This window comes from Aythya ferina, assembly GCF_964211825.1.
Source record: "Aythya ferina genome assembly, chromosome: 1".
Taxonomy (NCBI): domain Eukaryota; kingdom Metazoa; phylum Chordata; class Aves; order Anseriformes; family Anatidae; genus Aythya; species Aythya ferina.
Genome location: NC_140296.1, coordinates 203,288,131 through 203,304,124, shown reverse-complemented (window position 1 = coordinate 203,304,124; position 15,994 = coordinate 203,288,131). Strand labels below are relative to the sequence as shown.

General features: G+C 41.6%; 1 long non-coding RNA gene across 1 annotated transcript; it reads left to right on the top strand.

The window, feature by feature from the left end:
* Window positions 1-3,091: 3,091 nt before the first annotated feature.
* Window positions 3,092-5,560, top strand: LOC311434325. Its single transcript, XR_014691387.1, has 2 exons — window positions 3,092-3,246; window positions 4,457-5,560. It is a non-coding gene; the product is annotated as an uncharacterized lncRNA (long non-coding RNA).
* The last annotated feature ends 10,434 nt before the right edge of the window (window positions 5,561-15,994 follow it).

The following is a 15,994-nucleotide window of genomic DNA, read 5'->3' as shown; positions in this document are numbered from 1 at the left end:
AAAAAAAATCGCTAAACTGTCTACAACAATATTTAAATTAATGGCAAATGGCTGGGGTCAGACACTGACCAACAGGATTTGATGCTGTATTGAAGTTTTCCAGTATAGCGCTTTGTTCAAAACATTTACTTCTTCAGTGTGATTACTTCATTTTATATTTTCTGGCCTCATGCTCATGTCACACCCCAATTCCTGTAGCTGTCAGATTAACACTGCTTTATCAGAAGAAATGCCACTGAATTATAAAACTTCTTTGGCCATTTAACACCTTTATCTCTGCCTTGCCTGTACCAGGATTACTGACACACAGTCATCCTGTCCTTATTCTACTGGAAAACTCCTAAAATGGATATAAAAGAGGACTTTCTAGAAAATATTTTTAACACTTCTTTACTATGTATAAGAAAGCTATGTTTTGTTCGTATAAATCCGTATGTAGGTACAAAAAAAGTTTTTAATCTGTGAAATACTTTTTTTTTTTCCCCCAGTTTTTTATGGACGTGTGAATCTTGCTGATTTCCTCCGTATTAAACACAAGTGAGTCAAGACCCTTGCTCATGTAAGCCCATTTCCAGCACCTGAAATTTGGCCCTTGTATCTGATAACCTCTTGCTGGAAGCAAATACAAAATGATTAACCTTGATGGAAGCGTATCTCCTTAATACAGAATAAACTGGGACCAGATAAAGGGAAATGAATGCCTACCTGAACAGACCAGAGCATTCAGAGCATCTCTTCCTTGTCCATGTTTTTTTTTTTTTTTCTTTTTTTTTTTCTTTTTTTTCTTTCTGTTCCCACACCCATACACAGAGTGACTCCATCGCAGAGCCAAGGGACCCCACTGATGCCATAGAGTTGCCACACAGAGACACGTGTAGGGTCATTCCAGCCTTGGACACACAGAGCTGTTAAGACAGCCCCATTCTGAGAGAGGGGACATAGAGTGACAGGCTCTGCTGTGAGGCAGGCTGTGTTAGATCAGCTGCACAGCTTCTGGCCAGCTCAGAGCATGGCCACAGCAACTGAAATCTGATTAGAAAGCAGCATCCCGGGTCTGCCTGTGAAGTACCTAGTGGCTGCATCCTGAGATAGGGCAGGAGCAGGTGGATTGCGCTGACCTAGGCTCAGTTCTCCTAGTCTGTAGCATTAAGCATGTTCTTTACCCTCCCTTTGTATATGCAGAATAATGGGTGGCTGCTTACCTCCTTGAAGAAAGTGCTACCTTTGACTCAAATGCCAGCACTGACAAGTCCTCGTAGGTAGTTTCTATGACTGCATCTATCCCGGCTCCTTGCACCCAGCTTGTACCAAGATAAATGTCAGAGCTGAGCTCCCAACATCCTGACACTAGTGTAACTGTTTAATATGCTGCTATGGTCTCTGGCACAGGCTCCTGATGAACTGTATGTGCACTCCTTTGGATGTCTGAATTTTCATGCTGGTGCTTGATGTGCAGCTGTAACAACGGCTTGATCCAAAGGAATGAGTGGGAGGGAGCGTACCTGTAATCACATTTTGGCTGATCTGGCAATAATAGCGAGTAAAAGGATCTCAAGTGCTTGGCTCTGCTATGGACCAGTCTTATAAGATTCTTAGGTATGAAGGTCAGAAGGGGCTATTGCAATCACTTCAAGCAAGCTTTTGAAGAGGCCAGAGAATCACATACTGCGTGGGATATACATTGAGGTCCAGTCAGGACCAGTCTTCCCCCAGGTCCAGCAGGTTTTCAGACCTCCAGTTTCCTTTCTGAGTCGTTCTTCAAGATGTGAAATCTGGCTCTGGCTTTATGATTTCCTCAGATATGGCAATTATTATTCCCAACTGCTATTACAGTCTTTGTACTTCTCGTCAGCAGTAATTATTTCTACTTCACTATACCCTCAGGGCTCATTTGTACTAGACTTTGTCAAAATATTTCCTTGTTCCTCAAAAAAAGAGATCATGAGATAGCACTTAACCAAGATGTAAGGTGTCCATGTTCTGTAGCCAGCTCTTTCAGTTACCAGCCTTTCCCACCAAGTGATCCACCAGCCAAGTGTGATGTCTTCTTTTCACCACTGTGATTGTTCTCATTCCAAGAATAACCATTGAACAGACAACTGCCCCATTGCTTGCTGTTGGAAAGGTACAGTCAGACTTGGAAGGGAGAACCAGTCAGCTGATCACAATCTTTGTATAGTATTTGAGCTGTAACTAGTTGCCATGGCTTGGTGCAGTGGCCACTATCTCAGCACTATGAGCTGTGTAACTGTGGCTCATGGGGAAGAAACTCAAGGAGACATTGGTGAATTGTTCCTCCCTTTGCTACTGCTAAACACAATGGTAGTTCTGACACCTTAAATCAAAAAAACAAGGACCATCAGCCTCCATGCAACCCTCGGGGCTTGTTGCTGTAACACGTCAATCTAAGGTGATATTTTTAAACTGGTGCACATGTTTATGGGGAAGATGTTGATTTTGGCTATATTTTGATAATTAATATGGTTTAAATAAAAGCAAGTATGCCTGTGCAGCCTTTTGCATTAAATTAATTTTAAATATTCAGCCTTGTAGAAAAAAAGCCTAGGAGTAGCTGGAAGCAACCACTAAGTCAGGTAAATATCATGGACACAGCTCCATCTCAAGGATGTAAATGAATAGTCACAATGTTGTTTTTTTCTTTTTTTTTTTTTTTTTCCTATGTGTTTGTACTGGTCAGGCTCTAGTTTATTTTATTTATTGTTCCAGATGAGAGGCCTAGAAACTAAATATCCTATATCAAAGGAAATATGCCTTTTGTCATTAATAGGGGCAGTGGATCCTGAGGTTAGACCCTTACTTGTTCTGCCAGGATGGGAATCCTTCAATTTTGTGAGCAAAAAATAAGTTTCAGTGTGACCAGATGCCTCAAACCATCCAATTGGATTAAATAGGAGTTCCTTTTGCCAGGGAAATTTTTAGCCCAAATTCTTTTTTTTTTATTTTTTTTATTTTTTTTATTTTCATCCCACTGTCTTCAGCACATTGATGGCCCCGATGTTGCTGATAAGAAAATTTTGACTGACACTACCTGTCAGAAAAAGAAATGTTATAAGAAATGGGTTAAACATTTTACTCTCTGAGTGAACGACCATCAGAGTTAGTAGTAACTTATATATTGACGGCAAGAAGCTCTGTGTGAGTGCTCACGAAGCAGACGAAAAGGGCTGATAGACCAGATCAGTCCAACCACAAAGCACGCTTGAAAATGCACATATACACGGCAAGGTAATTCAGCTCCTGCCTTTGGGTAGAATAATTGCTGTGTGAAACATTAGTGTATCAGCATGAATGTTTCATAAGTTTGAATTTATAAAATATTTCTGATTTTCCTGTACACATGCCTTTCAAAGATAACTTTCAAGTGCTTGTTGTATTATGCATCACACTTTTCAAGAGAACAGCATGATTTCCTTGAAGACATATCCGTTTAGAGAGTTGCCATGGCAATTTGTTCCCACCCCCCAAAAATGCTTAAAAACAGATTTTTCCATTGTCTTCTGATTCCTGCAGATTACAACATGCTTCACTTTTCTTTCTTCCCTAGAGTGACTCTAGGTGAGTGCACAGAAAAAAAAGAAATAAAAATCATTTTCCTATTTAAATTACCTTCTGATGGAAGCAGAAAGATTCTTCCTCCAAAGTTTAGTCACAACCAAGACAGAATTCTCTTACTATTTGAAACAATCATTTATTAACATGATATTTTTTAATCCCAGGGGAACCCTGATAAAATTGCCTGAGCAAACATAAAACCTCTTTATACATATGCAAAGTAATTATTAATCCAATTAACCATCTGCATACCAGCATATTTAATTAGTCCTCAGAATTACTCTTTTCCTGCTGTAGTTGAACTAACCACCTCCTTGTGCAATCTGTAAATCTGGCTAAAAAATATTGTTGAGTCTTCTTTTTTTATTTTAATGAAAGATAAGTTTTTGGGGAATTTGTTTTTGCTTTTGCTTTTAAGCAGAGGACCACCTTCTGCTCCCACATTAAAACAACCAAAAATGATGAGTATTATATTGTCAAATGCTATCAAATTATGGTCTAATTTCTGGAGGAAAAAAAAAAAAAAAAAAAAAAGCAGCAAAAAATATCAATATAGTGATATTTGTATCCCCATTAACTTTTTAACGACAAATATGCTCTTTGATCATTGTTAATTGCTTGGTCCCAGAGCATAATCAGACAGCATATTTTGACTAGGGAACAGACTGCTTTGCTTGTAAACACTCTTTCTTTCCCTGTTTTTATTGAAAATAAAATAAGAAGCTAATAATCCTAGACAAGTCCATTCCTAGTGCCATTTTATATCAGAAGCTGTGCTGTGTTTTTAAAATAATATTGCTCTTTCACGATTCTTATTTTAATTGCTCTGCCGGGGGGATGGCTCAGAACAAACTATGAGTCCTAATGGTTCTTCTTTGTGCAGAAAATTCTGAATAACTTCAAGGAACCAAAACATGGGAATGGCTTTAACCAGGGCAGCTCCTGGAGGCTGGAGCTCTTTCCACTGATATGAGGAGAAAAAAATGATGTGCAAATAGGAATACACGAATTAGATGGGAGCAGAACAGGGAAAAAGATAAACAGATTAAATCTGTTGCCTTGACACATTGCTCTTGTCACTGAAGGTGACCTGGGGGTATCTGACACATCTTCATGAGGATGGTGTGTTTAGGACCTACAGGAGAACACGTCTTTTTGGGAACCAGGCTGGACACCATAATAAAGGACTCTGGACAGTTATAGTGAGGAAATTGGACTGAATTCTTGGTGCCTACATGCTACACCAGAGGTTTAACCACAAGCTACCCAAGGAGCTCCTAGATAGGTATACCTCCCATCAGGTGTCCAGCAGTGACCTTTCCCTTATGATCTGTGTAATCCTGAGATAAGTGCTCCTGAGCAAGCCGTTGTCAGGACTGGCACATTGACCATTCTGTGTGGCTTCCATGCCTTGGTTTGTCTCAGTCCCTGCAGGAGATGTACGACAGATGCCTGCTCAATGGAGCTGGTTACCCAAGCCTGGGCCATTCTCCTTCCCCATCAGAGGAATACAGGAGATGTCCCTGGCTGGGACACTGTATCCAAACAGCATGGGAGCACTGTGTCTGAATGTCACGTGGCCCCCAGAAAATCCAGTTCAACCACCATGAAATCCATGCAAATTTTGGTGCAGAATTCAGGAGGATGTAGCCCGTGTATTAGGAACTGTGGCTAAACCTCAGGCCCCTGTGACATATCATAAGAGTTACAGTAGCTCAGCAGGGGTGCTAGACTCACGGAGTGCAAGGATTAGTGATTTATGGCTCTCTGCAGCTTTTAGACTGTGAGAATTATTTGCTGCTTTCCCTGCCCCCCTCCCATTTGCGCAACTTCAACTATTTCTACTTCACTAAAGCAGTTCCTGCTTCCCTTTGCTATTATGTGTTCTGGAACAATGAACACAATCACCAGTTTCTGAATAGGGTTTTGGTTGCGTGTTTGTACATAGAGGGATTGGAAATAAAAGAATCATTATCTGCTTTCTCTCTACATATATATCTGCCTGTAAATAAGCAGACATCGGATGTCTTGCTGCTTCCCAAGGATGGGTTACAACAGGGCAAACTGGAGTCTGTGGGATTTAATTTTTTGCCTCCTAGATATATCTAGGTTTTAATTAGTAAATAATCTGGCTACAGCATTGATCCCACTGAACCAGACGCAATGTTAATTTTAGTAATGCAGTGTGCATGCAAGTGGAGAGGAGTTTTGAATGCTGATTTCCTCTCTGCTTGCCCTTCTGCTTCACCCCAGTTTGAAAAGAAAAGGCAAAGAGATTTTTATATAAATAAGGATCACCAAACCGGAATGAATTTCAAGCTAAGATAAAAGTTGTTTAAGTGTTAAAAGCAACTTACTTGGTGCAGCACCCAGCCTTGCCATCTGCAATATCCATGCTCTGCTGCTTACAGGCTCTGCGGCTTTTCTCTTTTTGTGGGGCTGCTTCCACTCACACCCAATGGTGCCCTAAGCTGAGCCAGCAAGTACCTAACCTTGGAGAGATGCATAAAAACCTCAGGAATTCAAACTTACCATCACTGGATGCCAGGCCAGTGCTAGGAAAAAGGGGATCAGGATGGCAGCCTGCTCTCTTCCAAAATGGAGTAATGCTGTGTGTCATGAGCTAACCCATCCTCTTCCTCCAGATTACATCGTAGGTGTGAGACAAGAACAGACCAGAGCACACGCACCACTGCATTCATCTTCTCATTTGACCTAAAGATGCCCCAGGAAAAACACAATCCTCTCAATTCTCTCCCTTTGAAGCAAGAAAGCAGAGCAAAAGCAAACAACAAGTTTGTACTTGTCTGTGGATCCCAAAGGAGGCTTAGCTGATCTTCTCTGGAGCTCTCTGAAGATGCCATCACAGGTCTTGTAACTCATGCTGATAGTTCCAATCATGCTAATGAGCCTTGAAGTGATTTTTACTTTTAATTCACCTGATTTCAGCTTCTGACCTTTGAGTGATATCATTCAAGGGGTTTTGCTGAATCAAGCCACCCTTCTGCCGGACAATCAGATGTAATATTGTAGTGCCAAGCACCTTAGGCTGGTATATGATGATTTTCAATTCTTTGATTCCTCCAGCACTGAGTTTTTAGAGATGTTTCACCACCCGAGCTGTCAGAGTAGCATAAAACTAATAACCAGGCTGTATTACATCTTGATGATGTGACAATGGTACTGATGGTGCTTATTCTCAGAGACTACAAGGCAGCATTTCTTTGATTGCTTATGGGAACACTTTACAGCTGAAGTATAATTTCATTTATTAGAGGCAGACAGCTTATAAAAACGTGTGAAACACAACAGGTACCAAAAGGAAAGCTTGGGAGACTAATGAGGCACAGGGCTCATACCTTTAAAGAAAACAAAGGTTTCTACAGGCAAATGGCTGATGCAGTTTGTTTTTTATAGAAGTAAATCAATCAAAACATTCAAACCGTGTTATCCTGCAGAGTTACAGCAAATACATTTCATCTAAAATTATTGATGACTTTGCTTTTAAACAGAGGATAAAACAAGAAGGAAAACAAGGAGAAAAAAAAAAAAAAAAAAAAAAAAAGTCCTTAAAATTCAAAGAACTATAGCCAGAGTGAAATCCAATCTAGTAGAAGGGTAAAATGTTCACAAGTAAAATAATAATGGTATTGTTATTACAAAATGCCTCTTCCTCAGAACTCTCTCCCACCCTGTCTGAGGGGCTGAATAAAAGCAAAATTTGATGTAAACACACTCCGTGTGCATCCAAGAGTGAACGTGGGAAGAGGGAAAGTACTAGCATGGTGGAAGAGTGACAAAACAGCTCCAAGTGAGCTGCAGAAGGGTTTGCAAGCCCATTTCCCAGATGAATGGTGATCATGGAGCAGAGATCAAGTGAGGAGTACACGTGCTTCATCTCTGAACTAGTGCTGAGAGGAGGCTGAGGACGTGATAATTAGGATCCTGATTAGGAAGAGACTGATTATTCAATAGTAAATGTCCCTATTATATGGCCAAAGCAAGAAGATGAAGAAGGCAAGGGTTGTGAGATGCTTTCAAAATGTTACAATGCACTGGTCATGTGTGTTCAGAACGATGAAAGGTCTCCAGATCATTTGGAAAGTGCCTGCTGGCTTGCATATTCCAAAATACCTCTACCTGTGCAGGGGACTGCAGTGAGGCACACGGAGTCTGCTGTAACTCCTTGCTGGCTAGCCAACAGGCACCTTAGCACAGTCTGATGTCAAATCTTGGTGGGACTTTAGTGGGCTGTTCTTCTGAATACATATGGGTAGTGTATATAGGGTAATATGGAGACTTCTATAAAGTGAGACACTTAATGTGTATCCTATACAGGTCTTCCTCCAGGCTAGAGATTTTAAACATATATTATTACATGGACGGCCATAAATAAAATAAAAATAAAATAAAATAAAATAAAATAAAATAAAATAAAATAAAATAAAATAAAATAAAATAAAATAAAATAAAATAAAATAAAATAAAATAAAATAAAATAAAATCCAGAAGTTACTGGCATTTCATATTTGACCAAGAGAAGTAATGTGTAGTGGTTCTGACCAGGATGCCAAACGTCCAGTAACGTCAAATTCTTCACCACCAATACCACCACCCAAAACCCACCAGAATCCAGCCAGCTTGGAAGGAAAACCATGCAGCTGTGCCCCAATTGAACATGTCTCTCCAGATACTTCCAAGATATCTGTCTGAAAAGCCTGAGCAGCTATCAACACCAATGACGAGTGTCATCTCTTACTTCTGGCTCCATCTCCTAATGTAGTACAGTACTTTGCAATGCCTGAAGTTTGAAGAATTAGGACTTAAAGGACTAAAAGTCCCTTAAAGGACTTTTTCCCAACGCAATCTGAGCCAGGACAGCAAAGATGAACGTTAACATGGGTTGAGCATTAGTCATACTCTAGTTTTCAGGTACATGCATTGGTTGGGATAAGTTGGAGTTTAAGAAGTGTTTGGGCTATGCTCTTAGCCATATGGTCTGAATTTTTGGGCAGACCTGTGTGGTAGCAGGAGTTGGACTTGATGATCCTTGTGGGTCCCTTCTAACTCAGGATATTCTTTGATTCTATGATTCTGTGTCTCACCAGTCATGTAAACTATATCCATCAGCTTTTGCAATGAAGAATTTGGTTTCCAGCATAGTCTTTCATGCATGTTGAGCTCCAAAGATCAGCTACAGGACTGAGTAATGGATTGAGCTCAAGGATTCATAGTGGATTGAGCTCAAGAGACCGCAATTATATTCCTCTGTTCTAGACCTCCGAGAAGTCCTTGGGCAAGTCAAGCTTCCTTGATGCCTCAGTTTCCTGACCTGCAAACTAAAAAGAAGTTACTGGTATCATTGTAAAGAATCCTCAGAGGTACCATGGTACAATGCTTGGCAGGAGGTTATGGTCTCTAGGTGGAAACACAGGAGATGGAGACAGAAGACCTCAACCTCAGACTGATATTGCTCAATTTTGCCACCTCTGAGTAGATTTGGGAACCTGTGGTGTCATCTTCTGCCATCTACAAACACCTTTCTGCCACAAATTAGACAACAGCTATGGAAGCTTCATCTGGAAGTGCTGGTTTGGTGTTCACTTGGCTATGTGCCTTTCTTCACATTGTTCTGTGCTCTGTAATTTAGATATGATTGTCTTAATCACAGACTTTTCTCCCATGGGCCCATGGTAGTGTGTACCCAGAGCCAGGTTTTCTATCTCTCTTTCTTAATGTCTTTTAGCTTTGGATTACAACCTAATTAATGTGCTGAGCTTTCTCTGCCAATTCCTGTTAAGAAAACAATCAAAACGTGTTTAATGAGAGGTGAAAACAAGAAGTATGTTTGATACCCTTCCCTGTCTCCACCATCACCTCATCTCACTGATGACATTGTTTGTGAGGATCATACAGATATCTTGATATCTTGTTTCTCATCCAGTTTCCCGTTTTATTACATTCAGGTAGGAGTCATGAAACCGGTTCAGTTCCAGTCCTCTTGGCTGGGTGGTTGTGGGTTTTGGCAAACTACAAAAGCAAAGAGTTGGGAGTCTGGCTACAACCTTTTGGTTTTCATGTGAAATCCACTTACCACTGTTGGGGAGAGGGACTTAAAAGGAGGAATCAGTACCATAAGCTTTTCTTCGAGGCCCTGGCAGTCTGAAAAATGAGACACCTTTCTGAGAATCAGGCCCATAGATGTGAAGGGCTGAAGTTGCTTTACATGTTGAATTACTTCACACACAGACATTCTCTCTACATCATTGCCAGTTGGGCCCAACCTCTTCTCAAACTGAGCCCACCAGTTACAGGGATGCTGTATCAGAATATAGGGAATCTATATCTCTGGTGGATGACCACTCTGCTTGATAAGTCAGAATCTGAGCCATTCCCCTGCCCAGTCCCACCCCACACCATGTTTTAAACTATTTTGCTCATACTGGCTGATCCCTTTAGCCTAAAGCCTGATGGTCTCTGTGGGATGCCAGGCTCAGTTTTGTGCCCTCGGGATGGGCTGAGCATGCTGCTCCCCCTCCACCCCGACCACCCACAGTCCTTCAGATTTCAGCTTTTCCTAAAGTTATGTGGTTTCTTTCATTATAAGCCACATGAGAAGTATGGCTAACAGGCAAGGCTGAACCTGCTTTTCCCCTCTGCAGTAAAATTTATGCCATGAACAGAGCAAGTCCTTTAGAAAGCTGCCTCACTGCTCAGGTACATTAACTCCAGGCTATATCCAGCAAGAGTGAGGAGCTCTGGGCAGGAATCAGCATAATCTCTGTTCACTTCTCAGACGCTCTTCTGCCACAGAAGGACAAGGAAAAAGAAATTGGCTGACTTAGCAAGTCATTGCAACCTGGAGCAGGTCACATATCGCGTTATACCCTAGGTGTAATCTCACTGCTAAGCATTGTGCTCACCATGAGCGCTTTTTTACTTGTGTGCTGCGCGTTCATCGCAGCAGAATAAATGCAACGCCAGGACAGCTGCTCTTTTCTCTTGCTCCCTTCCCTCCAATGCATAATGAAGAGAAGGGAAAGGGAATGAAGGATATCATTTGCTATTGTACTTTAGCAGAGGAAGCTCATCTGAACAACTGTCAGCCACATAATTTCATCGGATTTCCCAGATAAAATCTCCTGTTTCGGGGACTGTATTTACTCGGTGTGTTTAATTTGACAATGAAAACTCTGCACGCGCTGATTGTTTAAATAATAGTGAAAAAGAGAAAAACAACAAAGAAAATCTCACAGGCAGCCTAATAAGTGGAAAATTAATAAATGTCAAAAACAGAAGATAAAATTCTACCCAGCAAAGCAGAAAGGAAGTGCCCCCATTTCTTGCAGCTGAAACTGCATAAAGAAATCACTCTGCTGTTTTGCAGCCAGCTCAAATATCAAATGCTGCCATGTACGTTCCCCTCGCCCACCTCCCTTGGGGCTGAGTGCCTTCAAAGAGCTAAGGAATGCTCCCTGCCTGTGAGATTTGGACCTTTTTCAGCTTTTTTTTTTTGTTGTTTCAAGTGTACTTGAGCACCTGAGATAGTATCTGGCAGCTTTTTATCACTGAGCTAGAAATCTTCACAGAAGGGAAGATGGAAGGGAAGAATAAAGGGGGGACAATGCCCTGATGCTGTCAAAGGGGCAGAGCCTGTCTTGGAGGTGTCTGCATGGGGTTTTCCAGGCAGATGAGAGTCCACAATGAATTAAGAAGTAGCTGAGCTGGGCTCATGAGATCTGTGAAGGTGACCGCAGGTTGTGCTGCTACGCTATAGCTACACGGCCAATGATTTGGGGCTGAAGCAGAGGTAGAAAAAGTTTAGTCTGTGAAGTCTGGTGGAGGATGGAGGACTTTGAGGCACCTGGGGCTGCCATCCAGCAGCAGTCTGAATGATGCTGTCAGAAAGAAACAAAGTAAAAACCAGAAGTCATGCTTTGCACACACCCCAAATTACTGTTTATGAGCAATAGTTCATGATCCCTCTGGGAATTCCCTATTAAAATGAAAGCTTTTGAGACTGACTAACAAACTGATCACAGACTGAGTTATTGATTGTACCATTAAGGTCTTAGTTTGAAACATTATCGGGTTAATGAAATGATCGAACATTTCTCTCCGGCATAACCAGCACTGCATTTCTTCTTAGTCTTTTCCTTCTCCTCTTTTAGGGTTCAGGTTAGCTCACGCTAAATCCAAGAGGGATCAGGCTGCTGCCTGTCCCAGGGATAGGTCAGCTGTGGTGTAAATCACCTTTTCTGCTCAAGCGAGTCTATGGATGAGATACCAACAGGGCATTAGCCATGGAAGAAAATAGAGTAGTCATTACGTACCAGTTCATTATAGAGTAATTTACTAACGAAGCACGAGGCTGTGAATGTGACTGTGTTTAACTCCACATCTTGCAGTCAGCTAGCTGAGGCAGCTGATGTGTGATTTGCTGCCCTGCACCGCCAGCCCCAACAGATAGGAATCGGTTCTCTCAGTTACCTCCAGAGATCAAAACTCTTCCGAGCCCCCACCCAAGCAGTGAGACCAAACAGCATCAACATCAGTCCTGGTGGGGGTTTTCTTTCAGCCAGCTTTGCAATATCTTTAACTCATTCTCAGCACTGCAGGTGAAAAGGAGATTTATTGCTTGGAGGATGGGGACAAAAGTACTCTCGTAGTGGGAATATCCACCCTCACACACCTCCTTGCCCTTTCCCTCTGCTCACTCCCCATGGCACAAGTCCCTCCACATCCCTACAAGGTGTCCCCAGTGCAGTGCCCTCCTTCCCACCAGCAGAAATGGCCAGAAGCATCTCTGCACCCTTAGGAGGCACAGGCAGGTGTTTGTGTCTGCTTCCACCACCCACCTCCTTCATCTTAGCCAAGGCTCTGCCTCTCCTCTGGGAGACAATTGCAGCCTGAGAAATCAGCCCCCTGTTCACACTAGTATGCACTTTGTTACCTTTTAACTTCTTCCAGTATTTTTTTAAGCGAAACTTCACAAAAACTACATTTTTATTTTATTTTTTTTTCATGTGTAAGGATGTGTTTTCCACATTGACTGCCAGACTAATGGTTATGAAGAAAATATTATGGCTGCCTTGCACCCTTGTTATCTCAAGATTTTTAAAGTGTTCCTAAACATAGTTATTCTCCATCCTATGTTTAAAACATCTCAGAATAAATTGAATTCTCAGAGCTTTGTAAAACTTCTACCAATTGCACATGTATACATATAGCACGATCAACTGCAGCTATGATCTTTCAGAATAGTCTTCCCATTTATTTCCTCCACATCCCAACAGATTTTCTTTCTCCATGCTCCTAATTTCCATGGCAGCCTCACTACCATCATTCCCTCCTCCAATTCCAGGCTTGGATGGCTGGAACTATGGAGAAAGTCAGCCTCAGAGATGGCCTGGGAGATAAGGGAGAATAAACTCTTATTATGAGAGAAAGCTGCTCCATTTCATTACTGCTGAGACTGCAGGGAGATACAGACACCAGATGGGGCAGAGAGAAATGTGACATGAGGAAAGTAGGAAGTTTTGTAGGGATTTTTGCTGCTCAGAGTAAACGAACCATCAGTATTTGAGTGGTTTTGCAGAGAATGGGCATCATTAAGAGCATGGCTTGAATTAAGGGATGGCAGCAGTCAGTTCAAGTTGTGTTTTTTTTTTTTTTTTAATCATTTTTTATTTTTTTATTTATAAAGAAACTTTAAAAACTAATTTATTGCTGACCAGCAACTTCATGGCACTTGCTTTTGATTTCAATCCATTTAAATTGCAAATACCTGACTCCCAGAGGCTTTCTGCTGACGGTTTGCCTGTTGAGAATCTGAGCTCACAGGTCTCCCCAGGGTCCTCTCTCTGCTCCTTGCAGGGAAGGGGAAAGGCAGCTGTCTACATCCACTTTTATCTCTTTAATTTCATTATGCTTTGTAGCTTCTTGGCTGCCACCTCGTCTTCTCCAAGGTCACCTCTGTAATAAATGCAGGAGCCCAGGACAGGATTCAGGCTCTCGCCTTGGGGGTTTCAATCTGGTAGCCCAAGCACAGGTACACAGTGAAATTGGGAGATCCTGCTTGGCCTCCAGCTGTTGTTACAGACAGTGCAGGCCTCCTGCAGGCCCTGAGCTGTACATGACAACCCTACAGGGATGTCTCAGACAGCATCCCATCTGCTACAAGGCTCCTGTATGTAGGCAGGAGGCTCAAGCCCTTGTTGGATCCTCATACTTGGAGCAATCTGCAACTGCTTTAAAAAGTTTGTATATGAAGAGGTACAAGACAGGGAGTTTACGGGCCACATGACAAGTGATTTTGTCCTATTATTAGAATTGATGCAGGAAGATAAATTTGGTTCCCCCTACTTTTTCATCAGTCAATCAGTAACCTTTAGAGAAACAAAATATTTATTGTCTGCGCTCCTCTGATGGCACTTTTTCTCCAACAATTCTCCTTGATATATCTTCCTTTATTCACTTAAAAATGCTGCCATGCAATAAAGAATATGAACATTTGGCCAGGATTTCTGGATGCCTAGCAGCCCAGACAAAGCAGATTAACCAAAATCATCTCTTCACATCCCAAAATGCCAAAGATTGATCTTGTCAGGACAATTCTTGCAGTGCAAGTGATCTGTCTCCTGCTGATTTTGTGCAAAGAAACAGATGTCTTTGATGTCTGTCTTTGGATAACATAAACCAAGACCATATAAATCCATAGGACTGCTCTTCTGGTCCAACTTGGGCTGAAAATGGAAATGTTTTGCTGAAGAACAGAAAATTTTTGGAGGAACAAAAAGGACTGGGAAATAAATTTCTGAGGTTGGAGAGTTTTCTTTTTGTTCCTGAGCTAGCCAGAAGCTCTTTGCTTTAACGAGTTCAATGTTAAACTTCATTTTTTCTATACCTGGGAAGTATCACCGGAGGCATCTGCTTTTCCCACAGTCAGAGACTTGGCTTGCTGGGCCTTTCCTTGTGGCTCCATGCAGCCACTTTTGTCTCCCCGTGCCCTCAGAGCAGCTGTAATTTTAGGATCCTGTAGTCCCAGTATCATTTCTGTAATGAAGTATCTACACAATAGATGTCTATCCTTAGGTAGGACATAACTCATTTCCCCTTGTTTTTTTTTTGCCCTCCTCTAGACCTATACAAAGGGAATGTTACTGCCATGCACATTTGTTGTCAGGTATAAGGTGTTAGGGGACACGAGTGTCCCAAATACTACAAATCCTTCAAGGTTAATGGGGCATACACAAATCTCTAGCCTGTCTTAGTTTCTTCTTGCACTTGAGCTTACTGGGACGCTATGGGTCTTACTGGTCTCTGTTGATATTATCCTTCCTCTCCTTGCATTTAAAACCTGTGTTAGCTGATCTGGGATACAATGTCTGTGATTTGTTAACTCTGTTCTAAAACAGCTCTTTCATGGTGTAAATTCTCCCGGATTTATCTGTCAGGTATGAGGTTTTGGAGAAAAACTGTAGTGTCCAAAGAGAACAGAGAGGGATGTGTGTACAGTGAAGATGACAAGAGTGGAAGGAGGGGAGAAAAAAAGAAAATTTTGAGATGGGATATTTCTTTGTGTGGATCAAAAGAGGAGCTGGATCCTAAAGGAGAAGGGATTGTTAATCCATTGAGAGAAGTCAATAGCTCAGCTCCAACCAGTTATGTTTCCAGTCTGATCTGTCTCTTTTTTCCCACCTATTCTTTTTCCCTCTCTGTCTTTCTAAAGTTGTAAGTACTTTTCAATGAAGAAAGGAGAGACGTGATTTTAAGATGAGTTGGGGTTGTGCCTTCAGGCAGAAGCAATGCTCAAAATGTACTTTCTAATGAATACAAAATATTAAAGCATGAAAATCACCGGCTGCTGCTACTGCTCTCTCTTTTTTTTTTTTTTTTTTTTTTTAAAGGTATGCTAATTTTTGTTGCTTTTAAATACTCCTGTTGCTGGGAAACCACCTCACACACTTGTAATTGAAATTGGTTCTTCATATCCCATTTTGTCTCTGGCAGGTTTAAAGTGTTCTTAAAAGATAAAAACTCAGCTGAGGAAAGGCACGGTACACCCAACAGCAGCTTCCTCAGCATTTCCATGGGCAAAAGTCATCATGAAATATATTCAGAAAATTAAAAGCACTAGAGCAGGGTATAAACTGGAATTGGTAGGGGGTGAATATGTTGGGGTGGGGGAAGTGGGTGAGAGGATCTGAAAAGGTTTCTCACAAAGGAGAAAGATCTTTAGTGGGCTGTGGGAATTAGAAGATCAATTTCATATAAACGCATCTTGGTTGCAACTGCTTCTGGCACACAGCATTTCCCAGATCAGGGGTCATAACTCTTGCTCCCAAGAATTTTTAAGCCTCTGTTACCCACACTCTTTGTAACAGATGCCCCAAATATCGCTCGTCCCAGGCTTCTCTCT